Here is a 22168-nt window from a genome sequence, read left to right as displayed (position 1 = left end):
ATGTCAACATTTACGTGAATTTGTTCAGTGGCAGGAGACACAAAAATAACTATAGCAATAGACCTTTTAAAAATACCATACACAGGCGGGCGGAGACTGCGGGTGGCGGAGGGGGGAAGCTTTGGAGCCACGGTGCAGAGCACAAGCAACAGGGGTGCAGAGGGTAAAGCGGAGAGATTCCCGCACAGAGAATCGGTGCCGACCTGCATTCACCAGCCCGAGAGGCTTGTCTGCTCACCCTCTGGGGCGGGCGGGGCTGGGAGCTGAGGCTCCAGCTTTGGTCAGAGCGCAGGGAGAGGACTGGGGTTGGCGTGAACACAGCCTGAAGGGGTCACTGCCCCACGGCTAACCGGGAGGGAGTCCGGGGTGGGGGTGGGGGGGGAAGTCTGGACCTGCGGAAGGGGCAAGAGACTTTTTCTTACCTCTTTGTTTCCTGGTGCGCTAGGACAGGGGATTAAGAGCACTGCTTAAAGGAGCTCCGGAGACGGGCGCGAGCCGCGGCTGAAAGCGCAGACCCCAGAGACGGGCATGAGACGCTAAGGCTGCTGCTGCCCCCACCAAGAAGCCTGTGTGCGAGCACAGGTCACTCTCCACACCTCCCTTCCGGGGAACCTGTGCAGCCCGCCACTGCCAGGGTCCCGGGATCCAGGGACAGCTTCCCCGGGAAAACGCACGGCGCGCCCCAGGCTGGTACAACGTCATGCTGGCCTCTGCCGCCGCAGGCCCGCCCCGCACTCCGTGCCCTTCCCTCCCCCCGGCCTGAGTGAGCCAGAGCCCCCGAATCAGCTGCTCCTTTAACCCCGTCCCGTCTGAGGGAAGAACAGACGCCCTCAGGCGACCTACACGCAGAGGCGGGGCCAAATCCAAACCTGAGCCCCAGGAGCTGTGCGAACAAAGAAGAGAAAGGGAAATCTCTCCCAGCAGCCTCAGGAGCAGAGGATTAAATCTCCACAATCAACTTGATGTACCTCCATCTGTGGAATACCTGAATAGACAATGAATCATCCCAAATTGAGGAGAGCAAGATTTATGATTTTTTTCCCCTTTTCCTCTTTTTGTGAGTGTGTATGTGTATGCTTCTGTGTGAGATTTTGTCTGTATAGCTTTGCTTTCACCATATGTCCTAGGGTTCTATCCGTTTTCTGTTTGTTTTTTACATAAAAATTTTTTTTAATAATATATTTTTTAACAACTTTATTTTACCTTACTTTATTTTCTTTTATCCTCTTTCTTTCTTTCTTTCCTTCTACTTTTCCTCCCTTTTATTCTGAGCCGTGTGGATGAAAGGTTCTTGGTGCTCCAGCCAGGAGTCAGTCCTGTGCCTCTGAGGTGGGAGAGCCAACTTCAGGACACTGGTCCACAAGAGACCTCCCAGCTCCACGTAATATCAAACGGCGAAAATCTCGCAGAGATCCCCATCTCAACACCAGCACCCAGCTTCACTCAACGACCAGCAGGCTACAGTGCTGGACACCCTATGCCAACCAAATAGCGAGACAGGAACACAACCCCACCCATTAGCAGAGAGGCTGCCTAAAATCATAATAAGGCCACAGACACCCCAAAACACACCACCAGACGTGGACCTGCACACCAGAAAGACAAGATCCAGCCTCATCCACCAGAACACAGGCACTAGTCCCCTCCACCAGGAAGCCTACACAACCCACTGAACCAACTTTAGCCTCTGGGGCCAGACGCAAAAAACAACGGGAATTACGAACCTGCAGCCTACAAAAAGGAGACCCCAAACACAGTAAGATAAGCAAAATGAGAAGCAGAAAAACAGCAGATGAAGGAGCAAGGTAAAAACCCACCAGACCTAACAAATGAAGAGGAAATAGGCAGTCTACCTGAAAAAGAATTCAGAATAATGATAGTAAAGATGATCCAAAATCTTGGAAATAGAATAGAGAAAATGCAAGTAACATTTAAAAAGGACCTAGAAGAATTAAAGATGAAACAAGCAATGATGAACAGCACAATAAATGAAATTTAAAATACTCTAGAAGGGATCAATAGCAGAATAACTGAGGCAGAAGAACGGATAAGTGACCTGGAAGATAAAATAGTGGAAATAACTACTGAAGAGCAGAATAAAGAAAAAAGAATGAAAAGAACTGAGGACAGTCTCAGAGACCTCTGGGACAACATTAAACACACCAACATTTGAATTATAGGGCTTCCAGAAGAAGAAGAGAAAACGAAAGGGACTGAGAAAATATTTGAAGAGATTATAGATGAAAACTTCCCTAATATGGGAAAGGAAATAGTTAATCAAGTACAGGAAGCACAGAGAGTCCCATACAGGATAAATCCAAGGAGAAACACGCCAAGACACATACTAATCAAACTATCAAAAATTAAATACAAAGAAAACATATTAAAAGCAGCAAGGGAAAAACAACAAATAACACACAAGGGAATCCCCATAAGACTGACAGCTGATCTTTCAGCAGAAACTCTGCAAGCCAGAAGGGACTGGCAGGACATATTTAAAGTGATGAAAGAGAAAAACCTGCAACCAAGATTACTCTACCCAGCAAGGATCTCATTCAGATTTGATGGAGAAATTAAAACCTTTACAGACAAGCAAAAGCTGAGAGAGTTCAGCACCACCAAACCAGCTCTACAACAACTGCTAAAGGATCTTCACTAGGCAAGAAACAAAAGAGAAGGAAAAGACCTACAATAACAAATGCAAAACAATTAAGGAAATGGGAATAGGAACATACATATCGATAATTACCTTAAATGTAAATGGATTGAATGCTCCCACCAAAAGACACAGACTGGCTGAATGGATACAAAAACAAGACCCATATATATGCTGTCTACAAGAGACCCACTTCAGACCTAGAGACACATACAGACTGAAAGTGAGGGGATGGAAAAAGATATTCCATTCAAGTGGAACTCAAAAGAAAGCTGGAGTAGCAATTCTAATATCAGACAAAATAGACTTTAAAATAAAAACTATTGCAAGAGACAAAGAAGGACACTACATAATGATCAAGGGATCGATCCAAGAAGAAGATATAACATTGTAAATATTTATTCACCCAACATAGGAGCACCTCAATACATAAGGCAAATACTAACAGCCATAAAAGGGGAAATCGACAGTAATACATTCATAGTAGGGGACTTTAACACCCCACTTTCACCAATGGACAGATCATCCAAAATGAAAATAAATAAGGAAACACAAGCTTTAAATGATGCATTAAACAAGATGGAGTTAATTGATATGTATAGGACATTCCATCCAAAAACAACAGAATACACATGTTTCTCAAGTGCTCATGGAACATTCTCCAGGATAGATCATATCTTGGGTCACAAATCAAGCCTTGGTAAATATAAGAAAAATGAAATTGTATCAAGTATCTTTTCCGACCACAACGCTATGAGACTAGATATCAATTACAGGAAAAGATCTGTAAAAAATACAAACACGTGGAGGCTAAACAATACACTACTTCATAACGAAGTGATCACTGAAGAAATCAAAGAGGAAATCAAAAATACCTAGAAACAAATGACAACGGACACATGATGACCCAAAACCTATGGGATGCAGCAAAAGCAGTTCTTAGAGAGAAGTTTATATCAATACAATCCTACCTTAAGAAACAGGAAACATCTCGAATAAACAACCTAACCTTGCACCTAAAGCAATTAGAGAAAGAAGAACAAAAATACCCCAAAGTTAGCAGAAGGAAAGAAATCATAAAGATCAGATCAGAAATAAATGAAAAAGAAATGAAGGAAACAATAGCAAAGATCAATAAAACTAAAAGCTGGTTCTTTGAGAAGATAAACAAAATTGATAAACCATTAGTGAGAATCATCAAGAAAAAAAGGGAGAAGACTCAAATCAATAGAATTAGAAATGAAACAGGAGAAGTAACAACTGACACTGCAGAAATACAAAAGATCATGAGAGATTACTACAAGCAACTCTATGCCAATAAAATGGACAACCTGGAAGAAATGAACAAATTCTTAGAAATGCACAACCTGCCAAGACTGAATCAGGAAGAAATACAAAATATGAACAGACCAATCACAAGCACTGAAATTGAAACTGTGATTAAAAAGCTTCCAACAAACAAAAGCCCAGGACCAGATGGCTTCACAGGCAAATTCTATCAAATATTTAGAGAAGTGCTAACACCTGTCCTACTCAAAATCTTCCAAAATATAGAAGAGGTGGGAACACTCCCAAACTCATTCTACGAGGCCACCATCACCTTGATATCAAAACCAGACAAGGATGTCACAAAGAAAGAAAACTACAGGCCAATATCTCTGATGAACATACATGCAAAAATCCTCAACAAAATACCAGTAAACAGAATGCAACAGCACATTAAAAGGATCATACACCGTGATCAAGTGGGGTTTATTCCAGGAATGCAAGGATTCTTTAATATAAGCAAATCAACGTGGTACACCATATTAACAAATTGAAGGAGAAAAACCATATGATCATCTCAATAGATGCAGAGAAAGCTTTCGACAAAATTCAACACCCATTTATTATAAAAATCCTGCAGAGAGTAGGCATAGAGGGAACTTTCCTCAACATAATAAAGGCCATATATGATAAACCCACAGCCAACATCATCCTCAATGGTGAAAAACTGAAAGCATTTCCACTAAGATCAGGAACAAGACAAGGTTGCCCACTCTCACCACTCTTATTCAACATAGTTTTGGACGTTTTAGCCACAGCAATCAGAGAAGAAAAGGAAATAAAAGGAATCCAAATTGGAAAAGAAATAAAAGTGTCAATGTTTGCAGATGAAATGATCCTATACATAGAGAATCCTAAAGATGCTACCAGAAAACTACTAGAGCTAATCAATGAATTTGGTAAAGTAGCAGGATACAAAATTAATGCACAGAAATCTCTGCCATTCCTATACACTAATGATGAAAAATCAGAAAGTGAAATCAAGAAAACATTCCCATTTACCACTGCAACAAAAAGAATAAAATATATAGGCATAAACCTACCTAAGGAGACAAAAGACCTGTATGCAGAAAATTATAAGCCAGTGATGAAAGAAATTAAAGATGATACAAATAGATGGAGAGAGATACCATTTTCTTGGATTGGAAGAATCAACATTGTGAAAATGACTCTACTACCCAAAGGAATCTACATTTCAATGCAATCCCTATCAAACTACCAGTGGCATTTTTCACAGAACTAGAACAAAAAATTTCACAATTTGTATGGGAACACAAAAGACCCCGAAGAGCCAAAGCAACCTTGAGAAAGAAAAACAGAGCTGGAAGAATCAGGCTCCCTGACTTCAGCCTATACTACAAAGCTACAGTAATCAAGACAGTATGGTACTGGCACAAAAACAGAAATATAGCTCAATGGAACAGGATAGAAAGCCCAGAGATAAACCCACACACATATGGTCACCTTATCTTTGATAAAGGAGGCAGGATGTACAGTGGAGAAAGGCCAGCCTCTTCAATAAGTGATGCTGGGAAAACTGGACAGGTACATGTAAAAGTATGAGATTAGATCACTCCCTAACACCATACACAAAAATAAGCTCAAAATGGATTAAAGGTCTAAATGTAAGACCAGAAACTATCAAACTCTTAGAGGAAAACATAGGCAGAACACTCTGTGACATAAATCACAGCAAGATCCTTTTTGACCCACCTCCTAGAGTAATGGAAATAAAAACAAAAATAAACAAATGGGACCTAATGAAACTTCAAAGCTTTTGCACAGCAAAGGAAACCATAAACAAGACCAAAAGACAACCCTCAGATATTTGCAAATGAAGCAACTGACAAGGATTAATCTCCAAAATTTACAAGCAGCTCATGCAGTTCAATAACAAAAAAACAACCCAATCCAAAAATAGGCAGAAGACCTGAATAGACATTTCTCCAAAGAAGATATACAGACTGCCAAGAAACACATGAAAGAATGCTCAACATCATTAATCGTTAGAGAAATGCAGATGAAAACAACAATGAGATATCATCTCACACCAGTCAGAATGGCTATCATGAAAAAATCTAGAAACAATAAATGCTGGAGAGGGTGTGGAGAATAGGGAACACTCTTGCACTGCTGGTGGGAATGTGATTTGGTACAGCCACTATGGAGAACAGTATGGAGGTTCCTTAAAAAACTACAAATAGAACTACCATATGACCCAGCAATCCCACTACTGGGCATATACCCTGAGAAAACCATAATTCAAAAAGAGTCATGTACCAAAATGTTCATTGCAGCTCTATTTACAATAGCCAGGAGATGGAAACAACCTAAGTGTCCATCACCAGATGAATGGATAAAGAAGATGTGGCACTTATGTACAATGGAATATTACTCAGCCATAAAAAGAAACAAAATTGCGTTATTTGTAGTGAGGTGGATGGACCTACAGTCTGTCACACAGAGTGAAGTAAGTCAGAAAGAGAAAGACAAATTCCATATGCTAACACATATCTATGGTATTTAACAAAAAAAAAATGTCATGAAGAACATAGGGGTAAGATAGGACTAAAGACACAGACCTACTAGAGAATGGACTTGAGGATATGGGGAGGGGGAAGGGTAAGCTGTGACAAAGTGAGAGAGTGGCATGGACATATATATACTACCAAATGTAAAATAGATAGCTAGTGGGAAGCAGCCGCATAGCACAGGGAGATCAGCTCTGTGCTTTGTGACCACCTAGAGGGGTGGGATAGGGAGGGTGGGAGGAAGGGAGACACAAGAGGGAAGAGATATGGGAACATATGTATATGTATAACTGATTCACTTTGTTATAAAGCAGAAACTAACACACCATTGTAAAGCAATTATACTCCAGTAAAGATGTAAAAATAAATAAATAAATTTAAAAAAATAAAATAAAAAATAAATAAAATACTATACACAGAACGACCTCCTTTTCTTAGAGTTTTGATTCAGTAGGTACAAAATGAGGCATAATTTATTTCTTTTAAAGTAAGTAATTTGCATGTAGCAACTTGTTTAATAATTATTGCATCCCTAAAAGGTAGGTATTATTTTTGTTTTATCCATTGTAGAGATGAGAAAACAGGCATAAGTACCATTTCTTGGGTCACACAATGAGAAGTAGAAAAGAAGATATTTAGAATGCCCTCATACTCCAAAGCAAATTAGATTCTGGATAAAGTATACTGTACGTATGACACCATAGTAACATATCTTAGATCACGATGCAAGAAGAAAGAATTAATTAAAAATAATTTAAATAGCCATTCAAAAACCCAACAAGGACCCCCTTCACCACCAACACCCTAACAAATTGCTTCTGGAGCCAGAAGCAACGTGAACTAAGGAGACACTAAAAGCAGGCTTTCCTTTCTTTTTTTTTTTTTTTTTCTTTCTTGCATTTTTTTGGCTGCACCGTGCAGCATGTGGGATCTTAGTTCCCTGACCAGGGATCAACCCCGCTCTCCCTGCATGGGAATGCAGAGTCTTAACCACTGGACCTCTAGGGAAGTCCCAGCAGGGTTTCCTTTAAAATAAAGGCTGGTACCAAACAAAGCTCCTCAGAATGTTTTTTAAAAAAATATACTTTCAGAAATATAATACTTATAAGTGAGTTCACAGATCGTGAAGAAAAGAAACTTTCAAGGTGTGAAAAAGATGTATTAGCCAAGTAGAATTCAAATAAATCTTGTGGAGCAATATTAATCAGAATGTATAAACTATAAACTAATAAAACAGTGTTAGAAATAATATTACCAAATTATGATACAATTCATCAGGAAAAACTTATAATTCTTACCTGATATGCATCTAAGAAGGTAGCCTCAAAATATATTAAGCAAAAAATAGAACTAAAGGAAAAATTTAGTAATATAATAGTATAGCAAGAGATTTCAACATAATTTATCAATAAGTTATTTGGAAAATATTGATATTTATAGATAACTTAAATTTAAAAATTAGAGAATCCATATCCTTATGTGCATAGAGAATGTACAAAGACATAAAGCTTCTTCCCAAATATCAGATACTTGTTACCCCAAAGAATATATTCTTACACCACTATGCAATGATAATAAATAAAAATAAATTAATTTATCAAACATCACCATAGAGTTCTAAATAGTTCATTTATCAAAGAAGGATTTTGTGGGAATTAAAAAATAATCTATAACATAGTTTGATCAATTCATATTTGATACAGTAAAGGTGGTATTTCAGAGTATTATAGTCTTAAATGTTTATACTGGAAGAGAAGACAAGATGGAGATAAGCATTTAAATTATGATATCAGAAAATGAGTCACATATCCCTCCCCCAAAAAACTTTGATACCATGTTCTATCATTCTAATCATACTCTTTCATGTATAACCAACCCCCTTGCCCCTTTTATAAATATTTTTTCTGAAGAAAGCCCAAATCTTGCTAGATAAAACTCTCTATTCTGTGCCTGCATGCACGCAGATGTGAGGCAAAACCATAACTGTATTGACTGGATCTGTGTTAAATTTAAAGCCTCATCTTCAAGCATTACTTTAATAGTACAGTATCAAATCATGAACTATTTTCTAATTAATCAAAAAAGCAGAAGCTTTCAGGTGAGAACATTTCAATGATATCACCACCAAATCTACCCGCATACTTTCATACATACCTAGGGACTCTGCCTTCTCTTCCATTATGTGTGAATAGTGCATTTCTAATCTGATGTGTGAAACTGCCACTTGCGCATTAGGTTCTGTCTTCTCTCACTCAATCAATTATATCAGCAATTATCCTTTTTCTCCTTCATCAAAATAGAGTTTCTGGTATTGATTAGTCTCACAATAAATACATTTTAAAATAAATGATTGGAATTATATTGGCAATGATCCATAGTTAATAAAATGGATCAGAAAGATACTGACATTTATTGTTAAGTTTTCAATGTCTGTTGAAATAATTCAGTGCCTGTACTGAAACCTGTAATATTGAGGTTTTAAAGTTAAAATACATTACTTTAATATGAATAACAAAGGCTCAAAAATTATGTATCCTTCTGTGCTGAAACCTGTAATAGTGAGGTTTTAAAGTCAAAATATACTACCTTAATATGAATAACAAAGGCTCAAAAATTATATATATCCTAATTTAAGATAAGATGAATTGATGCAGTGGAATGCTGACTTTGTTTGAGAATTTTTTTCCTGAGGCTGTCTCATCAGCTCATTTTAATAATATCATAGCAGGCAATCAATGTGTTGTCTCCATGTTAATGGACATTAAACTTGTCTCACTTCCAGAATGCATGCATAAGGCTTTACGATCTGGGATTTATTGAGAAAACTGCAATAAAAGTATTGATGTCCCCATCAGTTTGGGTCTCAGTCTATAATTAATAGCTTGTTTCCTTTCATTTCAATGGAGACAATCAAGTTCTAATCGAATTAAGTAGAGGTAAGCCATAAATTGCAGTTTAAAGAGAGAAAGGCTGGTTTTGAAACAAAAGGCATTCAGGAGTTTTGGAAAGAAAATACATTCACAATACTTGATTTGACATTTGGAAATGTTTCTCTTAAAAACGTGAAATACATAGCTTACTTTCTGAAACTAATATTATGCACTAGAAACCATAATTCATCTTCAGTCAAAACAGCCATTCATTAGCTGATGTATTCTCAAGAGTATCAAAACTAGTAGTTTTGATGATTTTTTCACTGCAGATAATTTTGTGGTTTCATGGCTGAGAAAACCTAGTGTTCTGTCATGAAGTCATGTCTATTATGATCACAATTGATGATTCTTAATAATGATTCAAAATTTTCACTGCTATTATTTAATGTGCTCTGTTGTTTTTATATTTCCTCTAAACTTAATAAAAGATAATTGATTTTAATTAATAACAACATTTAGCAATTAAACTGCCTGGCAGTAGTCTAGCTTATAAACATTCTGTAGACTCAGCTTGTTCCATCTTAAAGCAGCAATTTCCATTTTTCCCCATATAACACAGTGAGTGATTATACCACCCCAACACACAAAAAGTAGTTGGGCTATAACAGCCCACTTAAATAAATAAAAAATATTTGAGGCAATGTGTACTGAATGCTACTTACTACTCACCTCCCACAACCTAGGCATGATACTGACCCTCCTAACTCCACCAGGCAAGACTTACTGCTTTAAAAAATAATAAAATAAAAATTAGAAAGTTGTGCAAAACTTCATAAAACAAATACTTTCTAGAAAGCTTTTGCTTTCTCTGTTCAGAGATTTAAAAATATTTATTGTAGTCATATATTATGTCCCTTGTCGTCATTACTATAAGTAACAACTTCATTTCCCTAGTTATATTTATGTTCAAATATCCCATAGCCTCATTATGTTAAGAATATTAAATTTATCAGTCACTCTAACAAATTGAAACTAAGTCAGCTATACTGACAGATTCCCTTCTTGCCATCAATATAACCTACGTGCACTATATATAAAATAGATAACCAGTAAGGACCTACTGTATAGCACAGGGAACTCTACTCAACTCTCTGTAATAACCTATATGGGTTATAAAGAATCTGAAAAAGAATGAATATATGTATATGTATAACTGAATCACTTTTCTGTACACCTGAAACCAACACAACACTGTAAATCAACTGTAGTCCAATAAAATTTATATAGATAGCTTACACACTACAGGTGGCTCAGGAGGGATCCAGTGTCCAGGTGAGTTATTATTAGCGCCATCTTTCACTATGGAATTTGTGCCAGAACAGACAGTAAATTATACAGTCAGCCTAGGTCTATAGACAACTTCAGGCTTCTCTCTACCTTGGTTTTTTGAAAGCCCTGGAGGATAGAGCAGAACTGGTGAGCACCGTCTCACAGAAAACAATCTTACCCTCACCTTAAGCTGTACTTCTCTTTCCTCAAGTTGCCATTCTCAGGGTTGCTCTTGACCATCTTGCTTTCCTGTCTCTACAGATGCAGCTGATCTCACCTGCACCCAGGAACACGCTGCTAATATTCTCGATCAGTAGACCACATGGGCTTACAGACCAGCAGGATCTTGGTGTTCATAGGAAGTTTATCCTCCTACCACAGCTTCTTCCACATGCTCTTAGATCACTGCTCCACTCATGAATTATGTGGACCTAACTTACCTATCTTCAGATCATCAGGGCTTAACTCCTCCCTATTCTTAATATCTCTTCTGTGATCCTGGGTCTGTGCGGTGGGTGCCAATGCAGTTCCAAAACTAACTGCTCACCTGGCTGCTCTTTGGATTTTATAAAGGAAACCCTTTTAGATAATAAAGATGTTCACAGAAGGCTCAGTTCAAGCACAGGTTAATGTCATTTCCTGAGTCATTGCTTCTTTCCAGCATATAAACCCAGTTGGTGAGATTTCCTTGTAGGTCCAAACTACTTCTCTATAGTGATTTTTAAAATTTTCCACAGGGCCTTTTAGTTTATCCTGAATTTTGTATTTCCCTGATATCATTTTTAAGTTTGGTAGACAAATCATGTGTGCAAAGTTTGTATTCCTTTCACTCTTTTATGAGATTATTGGCCTCAGTGATATTTAAGAGATATGTTTTAAATAACATGTTTTAATAACATTGAAACTGTGTTTTGTTGTTTTCTTTGTTTGTGTTTGCTCTATATTACTATTCTGGTTTCTCAATTTAGTCTGTAAGAAAAAAAAGAAAGAAAAGAAAAAGAACAGGGCTAGAAATACCTGCCTTGCATCTGCTGAATGCACTTGTGATTATTTAAATACACATACCTTGAAACACACACACACACACACACACACACACACACACGCACCATAGTAACACTTTCTACTGCAATTATTAAGTCTGATGGTGTGCTAGTGATATGAGATAATAGTTCATTGTTCTTCTAATCCTCTTGGCAGGATTAGTACACCATTTTTGAAATCTCTACCTAGCAAATGTAAATGCAGGTGCTGCTGTAGGTAGCCTGGTTTGCACTTACTTGGTCAGCATTATAATAATCATATGGGCTAATGAAAGATGAAGTAATACAGCTAGGGAGCTTGAATTTGGACTTTATTTGGGGTTAGTGCATTAACCATCCACAAAATTGGATGGCAGATGTGATCTGGTTATAAACTTGTTACAACATTAACCAATAGAATTTATTTAAATGATATTTTGGCCAAGTTGGTATCCGTTTCCTCACTGCATAGTTACTATAAAAGCTTCATTTTTATTTCAATATGGCAACTTTTCCATTTAAAAAACAAGTCTTTGTATGGGAATATGTGTATATGTATAACTGATTCACTTTGTTATCAAGCAGAAAGTAACACACCATTGTAAAGCAATTATACTCCAATAAAGATGTTAAAAAAAAAGTCTTTGATGAAGGTCTCTCTCTCTCTCTCTCTCTCTCTCTCTCTCTCACACACACACACACACACACACACACACACACACACACACCCCTACATATTTGCTTTCAGATGGCCAGTCTAATTGTATATATTGTAGTAATCTTAATAAACTGCAGAAGTATAAATTAAATTCTGAATTCTAATTTTTCCTTGTTATGTAGTTAGAAATATTTTGTTAATTTGAGGGAAAAATGATGTGATAGGAAAAGAGGCTGAGAATTAAATTAAGGTCTTAGACTACATGGCTTGTATTTTTAGCCTGGATGCTTTATATAAATTTGCCATTATCTCATGGGATACTATTTATTTTCCTTTTCTAATCCATCCTAATTTTGTAAATTGTTTTAATTTTTCTATAAAATAGGAAATAGTTATTTTCATAGACAAGTCCATTGATAGAATCACACTGAGTTTCTGAATTGTCATTTTAAACAACCAAGAAATATTTTTTATCCATTTGATACTCTGTAAGCCATTTTAAAATATACTTAAACTACCCCTGATCATTTTCTGTCCTATTGGTTGTTAACCATAATCATTTGTACAGATATTGCCAATTGCCTGAACCTAATAGAACAGACAATCCTACACATGGTTTTGCTGTTGTCAATTATATTTTTTGCTTTCTCTACAAAGCTTTCATGCTACTTTTTTATGTTATCCTGGTAAACAAACTACATATATATATATATACACATACATATACATATATATGTATATTTTCCCTCAATGACCTGAAACTTAGTGACTAACCTCAGTTTTAGAACACATATTCAGCACTAAAATTTCTAGGCAGTAGTCAGTTGCTTGTCATTAGATTTAAAATTTGTAAACTTTTCTCCAGTTTACTTTTCTGTTCTTTTGAGAACTAGAATGGAATTTGCTTGAAAAGATATCATGGAGCTGAGACATGATTTTCGGGAGACCTCTCTGTACAAACCTGAAAATCTTTCGTAGGCAAATGCTCTTCTTTCTCTTTATTGTTCTTCCAATTTGGGCATACAGTAAATTGAATATCTGTCCAAAAGTGACTGTTGCCCTTTGCTTTTCTACTGCTTTTGATGTGGTGGTTTTCTCATTGGCTCTCTTTCTATCTAGACATACTTTTCTAACTCACTCAAAATGTCTGCATGTAAGCTTCTTTTCTCTAAGTAGTTACCATGTAGACCAAGTGTCACAAAGTAAAATCCCTATGGGGCCAAGAGGTTAACAAAAATATTTACTATAAAGTGGGCATATATAGGAAAAGTTTACTGCTAAAAATAGAATCCAGTGTTCTTATTTTTGCTAAACTATATTTTAATATTTAGTATAATAAAACCATATATGATACTGGATAAAAATAGTTACTTATAAATTCCTAATTTTGACATATTAATTTTTTTCTTTCTGGACAAATTTTTGATAATATTTTTATATTTATGAGAAGATATTAAAATGTTCAACTTCTTTTTGTCCTTAAATATCCTTTATCTTATGTATCTGTTCTCTTCTAAATGAAATGTAGTATCTTCTTGTTATAATTATATATATATAAATATTTATTTGTACTTCTAGAATAAATAAGTACATAGAGGTTCATATCTATTTTAAAATACCATTTATAATAGTATTGAAATATGAAATACTTAGGGAAAATTTGACAAATGATGCACAAATTTTGCATACTAAACTACAAAACATGACTAATAGAAATACAAGAATACCTAAACACAAAGGTAGGTATATTTTGCTTATGAATTGGAAGAATAAGTATTTTTAATCTGTCAGTTCCCAATCAATCACAATATAGGTTCATCATTACATCAATCTTGAAAGAGAATAATGTTGGAGGACTTACAATACATGATTTCCAGGTAATTAAGACAGCGTGATATTATTGTTAAGGCAGACAGATTGATCAGTGGAACAGAGAAGAGAGTGAATAAGTAGATCCCCACTAATATGGTCAATTCATTCTAATAAATGATAATCTTTTCATCAAATAGTGCAGGAAAAGTGGGTAGCAATATGTAAAAATAAATAAACCTCATCACTTAGCATACACCATACAGAAAAATTCACATGAAATGACCATAGACCTAAATAGCTAAAACTATAAAATATCTGGATGGAAAATAGGAAAAAAATCTTAGTAGTCTTTGGTTTGGCAAAGATTTCTTAATACAAAATAAAAGTTTTAAAAGTAAAAAAAGAAAGTAATAAATTGAACTTCCTCAAATTAAAAACCTCTGTTCTTCAAAAAGCATTGTTAAATGGAAAGGTTATACCTAATATATAGAGATAGATATATTTTAATAAATACTTGCTTATAAAATATATACAATTTTTAAACATACATTATGTATATATATATTTACATTATTACATATATGGTCTCCCACAAAGAAAACAACTAACCAACTTCAAAAATTGGAAAACATTTGAACAACAACAAAGGAAACATTTGGATGGCAACATATCACATGAATAAGTTCTCAACATTAGTTATTTAGAAAGTAGAAAATGCAAATGAAGACCACAGTGAAATTCCATGATAAATCAATTAGAATAGATAAAATTAAAATAATACTAACTGTTGGCAGGGATGTGGGGCAACTGTAACGTTCATATACTATAGGTGAATGTAAAACGGTACAACTACTTTGAAGAAAAAGAGTTTGGCAATTTCTTAAAAAAGTTAAAGATATATCAATCATAGGATCCAGATAGTCTCCTACTATTTATAAAAGATAAATAAAAACATACATCTACACAAAAACTTTTGTGTAAACAAGTTTTAATACCAGCAGTATTTGCAATAACTAAAACCTAGAAACAACCCCAATGTCCATCAATAAGTGAAAGCATTAAAAAAATTGTGGTAAATTCTTATAATGAGATACAGTAAAAAAAAAAAGAAAAAAAAGAAAAAGGAATGTACTGCTGATACATACAACATGGATTAAGCTAAAAAGAATTATGCTGAGTGAAGGAAGCCAGACTTCCACCCCACCAAAAAAAAAAAAAAATCCAATTACATAGTATATAGTTTCATTATATAAAGTCTAAGAAATGCAAACTAATCTATAGTGACAGAAATTTGATAAGTTTGCCTGGGACAGGGAGAGTCAGGAGGGAGAAATTACAAAGGGTCAGGAGGAAACTTTTAGAGGTGATGAATGTACTCATTTCCTTGATGAGGTTATGGCTTTGGGACTGTATACGTATGTCAGAACTTAGCAAATAGTATACTTTAATCATGTGCAGTTTATTTAATGTCAATTATACTTCAATAAAGCTCTAAAGAAAATATAGATTTACAGGCCAGTATTAGTAGTCATGTCATTGCCCTACTTTTATATTTCTGGATTTTATTAATTGAAAAAAAAAACTACCCAGTACTAGGCAGTTTTCCTTAAAAATTACTGGTTTCATTAATCACTAAACATATTGTCAGTCTTGATTTATTTAAATTTTGTCCTAGATAACACATCTTTGATGAAAAGAAAAACTTTTAATCAATTAAAATACAATTTATAGGAGTTTATTATAGCTATATTACAGTAAGGTAATAAGAGAATTCTAATTGCACTCTAACTTGCCAGTTGATTTATTGAAAACTTATGCAATAAAACTAATGTAAAAATGATCAAATAAAAGCCTTTCCATAATTAAAGTGTAAGTTTTTATTTAGTTTATCTGAAAGCACAATAATGAAGAGATACAATTTAAAATCAAACAAGTTTTTTTCAAATGATTTGGGCTATAACTATCATTGATTCCCCAAAGAAAAATATTTAGAAATGCCAACCAAATATCACATTATTAATATTTTGAGATGCTACATTAATAATCTTTATGTTTCAGAAATTATTTTTCAAAGAAAATTAGACCTAAGGAGGTCACTCATTACTACTGAAGAGTTTATTATTCCACTGTCAGCAGACAGTATGGTTTAGAGACTCTAGTTTTGAAATCAAGCAAATTTTAGTTGAAGTCCAGACTTAAGACTTTATATATATATATACCGCAAAAAAAAAAGTACTTTTCCCTTATATTTTCATTAATACCGATATTGTCAGTAGTTTAAATTTTTGTCAAATATATTATTTGGGTAAAAGGTGTTATACTTTTGCTTTATTTTGCATTTTCAGTCTACTGGTAAGTTTGTGTATATCTCTTTTTTTTTTTTTTTTTTTTTTTTTTTGCGGTACGCGGGCCTCTCACTGTTGTGGCCTCTCCCATTGCAGAGCACAGGCTCCGGACGCGCAGGCTCAGCGGCCATGGCTCACGGGCCCAGCCGCTCCGCGGCATGTGTGATCTTCCCGGACCGGGGCACGAACCCGTGTCCCCTGCATTGGCAGGCGGACTCTCAACCACTGCGCCACCAGGGAAGCCCTGTATATCTCATTTTTAAAGGCCATTTACACTTCTTATTCTAAAATTCATTTTCATACCCTTTGCCTAATTTTCTAATTTTTATATTCGTATTTTTTCTCAATTTTGTGCTTGAAAAAAGTTGTAAATTGGAAACATTCATCCATTTCCAGTCAAATGGGATGCAAATACTTTAAGCGTATTGTTGACATTTACTTCATTTCATTTTAATTAGAGATTCCATATTTCCGAAATATTAATAATATAAATTTATCAAGTTGAAAATAATCATTGAAAATGTAATGCCAATTGGATTATTAATCCACCACACTAATATGTCCTCCTGCTAGGAATTTTGTCAGGAGATGAGTAATTTTCTTCTTTCAAGTTCAGGGCTTTCTGAGCAAAGAACACTGGTACAAGGATGATTAAACCATAGCATGTCTTCGAAGTTAAAGACAGTGAATTTCCCCAGAGCCATTTGCTCCTATTCAAAAGGTAATCAAGGTTAGAGGCATCTTTCTAATCCCCCTGGTGCCAATCGCTTACATTTCAGGGTGGAAAACTTTCTCTCCTTCCCCAAGGGAGTGTTTGTTTACAGTCCAGAATGAAAAAACAAGATTTCTCTATCTTCAGAGGGGAGGATGGACATGTGTGCCAGCAGCTTCTAGGAGAACTCTGAGTTTCACAGTTCCAGAGCCCCTCTCCTCTGGTGCAGATCCCTCTGTGCATACAGGGGTCACCTGGCGGTCATCAAACCACATTGTGGGGATTTGGATTTGGGGCTTGGGGGACTGCCTCAACCTTCTCTGTTAATAAGAGGGCTTTTCTCTGATCTAGAGGGGTGTGTGTGTGTGAGAGAGAGAGAGAGTGTCAGGCTGACTTGTTAGGTTGCAGGTAGGGTAATATCTCATAACATGTACAGTTTCAGACTTAAAAACTTTACCATCTTTTCTCCCTTTTCCTTTTTAGAAAAGAAAATGGTAAAAAGAACATCACTCTCATCCAATAAAGAACAAGGCTAACTCCTATGCCTTGTACTAAATTTAGTACTGTTATCTCATATGTGATAGCCCCATACATTTGTAATTCTATCGGTGTATATATACTCATAGAATACAAAGAATAACATGTGCATGTGTGTGTGTGCGCATTAAACTTGTGTGTATTAAACACTCTACAATAAAAGAACAAATTAAAATATAATAATAGCAGATTTTGATCTGGAAAGGGGTATTATAAATCAGGAAAAATGAGCATAGATACAAGAACTTGGGGATTCTCATGACTTTGAACTTCAGTAAAACTTTAATTTTATTTTGCTCTTTCCATTTTCTTTGAAAGGGACTTTTTGCACTTCTAAGAGGTTTATATTACTTTTTACATACCAAACTAACAAAGCCATCTGTAATTTTCTTCTTATACTGCTTAAAAACATTATTCTGTTGTATATTCAGAAACTGATTCATACTATGGTTGAATCTGTATCTGTAACACATGTACAAATGCATAATTTGTAGATTTTGGAACAACATAAGATATTTATAACTCCAGTGAAATTTTTCAAAGACCAAGTTAGCCTGGTTATCTAAACTAGGCTTCATCCCTTTGCAAACAATAAGAAATCATCAAATATTTCCAGGGTCTTTAAAGTGAAGTTAAAATAGGTCTAAGAAATAAGTTGAGTATCTGATATCTCCTTGGAGAATCAGAGAATCTTCCTTGAACACACCTGATTGTCATATAGTAGGATGTCCCTGCTGCCAGCTATGTTAAGTGAGTTTATATTTAAAATGTATCTCTTCAGAGATCTCAACAAAAATAACCAAGAATAGCACGATGAGCTTTAGATCCCAGAGTATAATAGAAAAACAAACTGTTTTGAGTAGCAAAGAGATAAAAGTGACATTGCTCCTAATCAAACTTGTGAGATCCTCGGACACAGCAAACTGTCTCTACCACATGCTTCATACTCACACACGCAGGGTGTGGGATATCCCTGGAAGGTTTGAAACCAAGCAGGACCCTGTGGGGCTCCTGGCTGCAGGAATCTTTCAGTTCAGCCTCCCTGACCTTCCTTGGGTTCCAAAGGGCAGATCCAAACAGTTGCTACTCAGGGAAGGGAGGGGATGCAAAGACAAAGGAGCTGCAGCCAAGAAACAATAGTGCAGCCCTGGGGCAGGTCCTGGTTCTGCCTCAAGGGATACACAGAACAGTATCTTTTGAGCTTTTTATAGACCTAAAACCCCCAATAAATAGAAGATGAAGCAATTCTCTTTCCAGAGAGAAGATCATGGTTTGATAGCCTGGAGAACCCGAGAAGCTTATCTGGAGACCTGTACACACCCTAATCTTATCAGCAACCCCACACTTGAACCATTGCTATAAAACTCCTCATCAAATCCTCCTGGGCTGGGACACACAGTTTGCAAGGGCAGGAGCCCCCTGTGGCCCCCTTTGCCTGGCAAAGCAATAAAGCTATTCTTCTCTACTTCACCCAAAATTCTGTCTCCAAGATTCAGTTCAGCGCTGGTGCACAGAGGCCAAGCTTACAGCCTCAGGTGTCATCTCTCAATACTTCAAATAAGGCCAAAACTGCCTTGTGATATACATTTCCAGTATATCGGACTGGCCAAAAAGTTCGTTCGGGCTTTTCCATAAGATGTTACTTTTTGGCTAACCCAATACTATGATTAGAGAAGTTACATACAACATTGTATATTTCATATCTGATAATGATTAAGTCTTAATTATATCATTTTAAAGAACACACTGAAACCAGTGCCAGTTTTCAGGATTAAAATCATGACTTCAGGTTATTCTAAATTAATGTACTTATATGGTCATGGAAGGTACGTATAAAGTGGTAAGAAGTACTTTTCTGTGCTATATCTGTGTGAGTTTGTGTGTATGTGTGTTTACCAGTTTAGAAGCTTTTTTTTTTAAAGCTTAATGTCTCTAATACCCAGTGTTTCTATCAGAAAGTCAATGGTAAATAAATATGTATGTCTTTTCTCAGTCACCAAAAAGGTATTTAAGGTATTTTCCATTCTCTTTCTTCCATTACTTTTAAAATCTCCCAAACATTCAAATGTCAAAATGCAGCTAGGTAGATTGAAGGTATTTGTATAACATAAATTCTTAGCATGCTGGAGGTATGGACCACTGAGTATACAGTCAGTGTTCATTTTTTTCTGAGGAATGTGTTCCTTGTTTCAAAACTCCAATGAATATTTCATCTTTATATAGAAACCTTGCATAAATGATGCAATTATTTCCTGTAAAGTTCCTTTTCCCTGATTACTGAGATTTTAGGTCCACATCACAGTACTGTCTGATTGTTTTCATACATAATGCTTTCTATCAGATATCCAGAGGGGTATTTTTTAGGATTTTAAGACAGGAAATTATGAAATGGAAACAAATGTTTATTGGACATTTGCTGTGTGCTGGACACTATGCAAAGTGTGTTACATAGATCATGATAACACTCCTTTGTAGTCGTATTATTATACATCCTCTCTTTAGATGAGGAAAATGAAGCTTAAAATTGTCCAAGGATACATTATTAAGAAATGGTCAAGTTGAAATCTAACTTTGGAATCTTGACTCCAAAAGCTCTTTCTGTCATCCTTTCACAAGGAATCAGTATAAATTCTGAGCTGATGGACATTTCCAGTTATAATTTCATAGTATTTTTACCACACTGTATACTGACATTCTTACCTTAGCAGATCGAAATGCCCAGATAAGACCATTTTACAGTGTTCAATATGCAATGGACTGAGACTCCTTAAGACAGTTACCAGACCATTGATGAAATTAGTTAAAGCCTAAATTCAAAGCATTTGATTATTCTGACATAAGTGTTCTCTTATACTTAGAATAAATTTGAATAATGGGTTGGTGAAATTACCAGTGAAACAGTTGGGCACAACCGGTGATAAGTGATAAGAATCATAGCTACACAGAATTATCACATAAAAAGTCAAAATATGAAGACTTCCCTGGCGGTCCAGTGGTTGGGGTTTCAGATATACAGAAGGAAGAGGGTGACATGGTATTTTCTGGAACACAGACAATGAGCTAAGATTCTACTCTTCTCTCCATGAGACGGTGCGGCTGAAGCTTCCTCCAGCTAGGAAGGTTTGACCTACCCTGCCTCAGCTTGGACTGACACTGTATGCCAATCTTTTTAGGAACAATAAAATTACCTGAAAGTGTATGCACTTTTAATGAAAGGGTATGCATTTTTCATTAAAAAATGAAAAAATAAAATAATCATAAACGGGTCACTTACGGGTCTATTATTGGAGAGAGAGTTCGTAGGGAACACAAAAGTATTTCCACCAAGTTCTTATCACATTTAGGTATTCCTTAAGACTTGTTATTCCTTTGGAGAATACGAACTATTTTAACCCCCTATTTTGACTTTAGGGCTTTTGGAAAATTTGTTATAAGATGTTTGAGAGACATCTTACCATGTGTGACTTATAAATACCTCTTCTGTGGTTTGGTTTGGTGTGTTAGGTTCTAGGGAATGTTTGAGCCCTTTTGACCAGCTGATAAGAGGGCAATTAAAAATGCAAGTGATGGTTAGTAGGAGATGATATTACACTTAATAGAACTTGGGTTGAGTAAAATAATTGCTGGACCAAGGATGCTATTGGACTTCAGAGTTTAAATCAATAATATCTAACTATCCTGAAGTTGTGGTCACCTGTATAATAAATCATATAGCAAAAAGATTATGAAATGTTAAAGTATTATAAAAATTTACTCTACTTGTTGTTAATAAAGTCCATGATATTTGATTTAGATGATAAGTAATTGCTTTCATGGTATCTGAGTTAGGTGCTAAAAATATTTAGGAGATAATAGGCCTTCTGTCAAAGCTCATCAGATATTCTTTGAACCTATGAATTTCCAATTCATATCACCTCCTCCTGGGCTGATTAATTGAAAACCATTGAGCTGAAATATTGTTGCTTTTCCTCACTGCACGACTATTTTATACACATGATTTGATCGGCATAAGAGAAAAAAATCTACCACAGATACTATTTCGAAAGTGGAGCATATAAATAAGCCCATATAGTTAAGACCTAATTAATCAACTAAATAATCCTAGGTTTTGTAGTAAACATATGAGAGAGATTTTTTGTGTTTCTCTTTAAAATACTCTCAAGATTTATATTTATGCTCTGTCTGATCTAATTGCTTATAAAATACATAGGACTCCTGCAGATCAATGCAATTTACAGATCTGTCACACTATATGAAAGGAAAATCTCTTAAATTACCCAAGCACTCTTATAGGAAGCACTTTCAAATTTAAATAATAGATACCTATCAAAAGAAAATTTTGTCAAACGCATTTTCTAAACATTTAA

This window comes from Tursiops truncatus, chromosome 1 (assembly GCF_011762595.2).
Source record: "Tursiops truncatus isolate mTurTru1 chromosome 1, mTurTru1.mat.Y, whole genome shotgun sequence".
Taxonomy (NCBI): Eukaryota; Metazoa; Chordata; class Mammalia; order Artiodactyla; family Delphinidae; genus Tursiops; species Tursiops truncatus.
The sequence above is the reverse complement of the archived record's forward strand: the minus strand, read 5'-3'. Positions refer to the sequence as shown.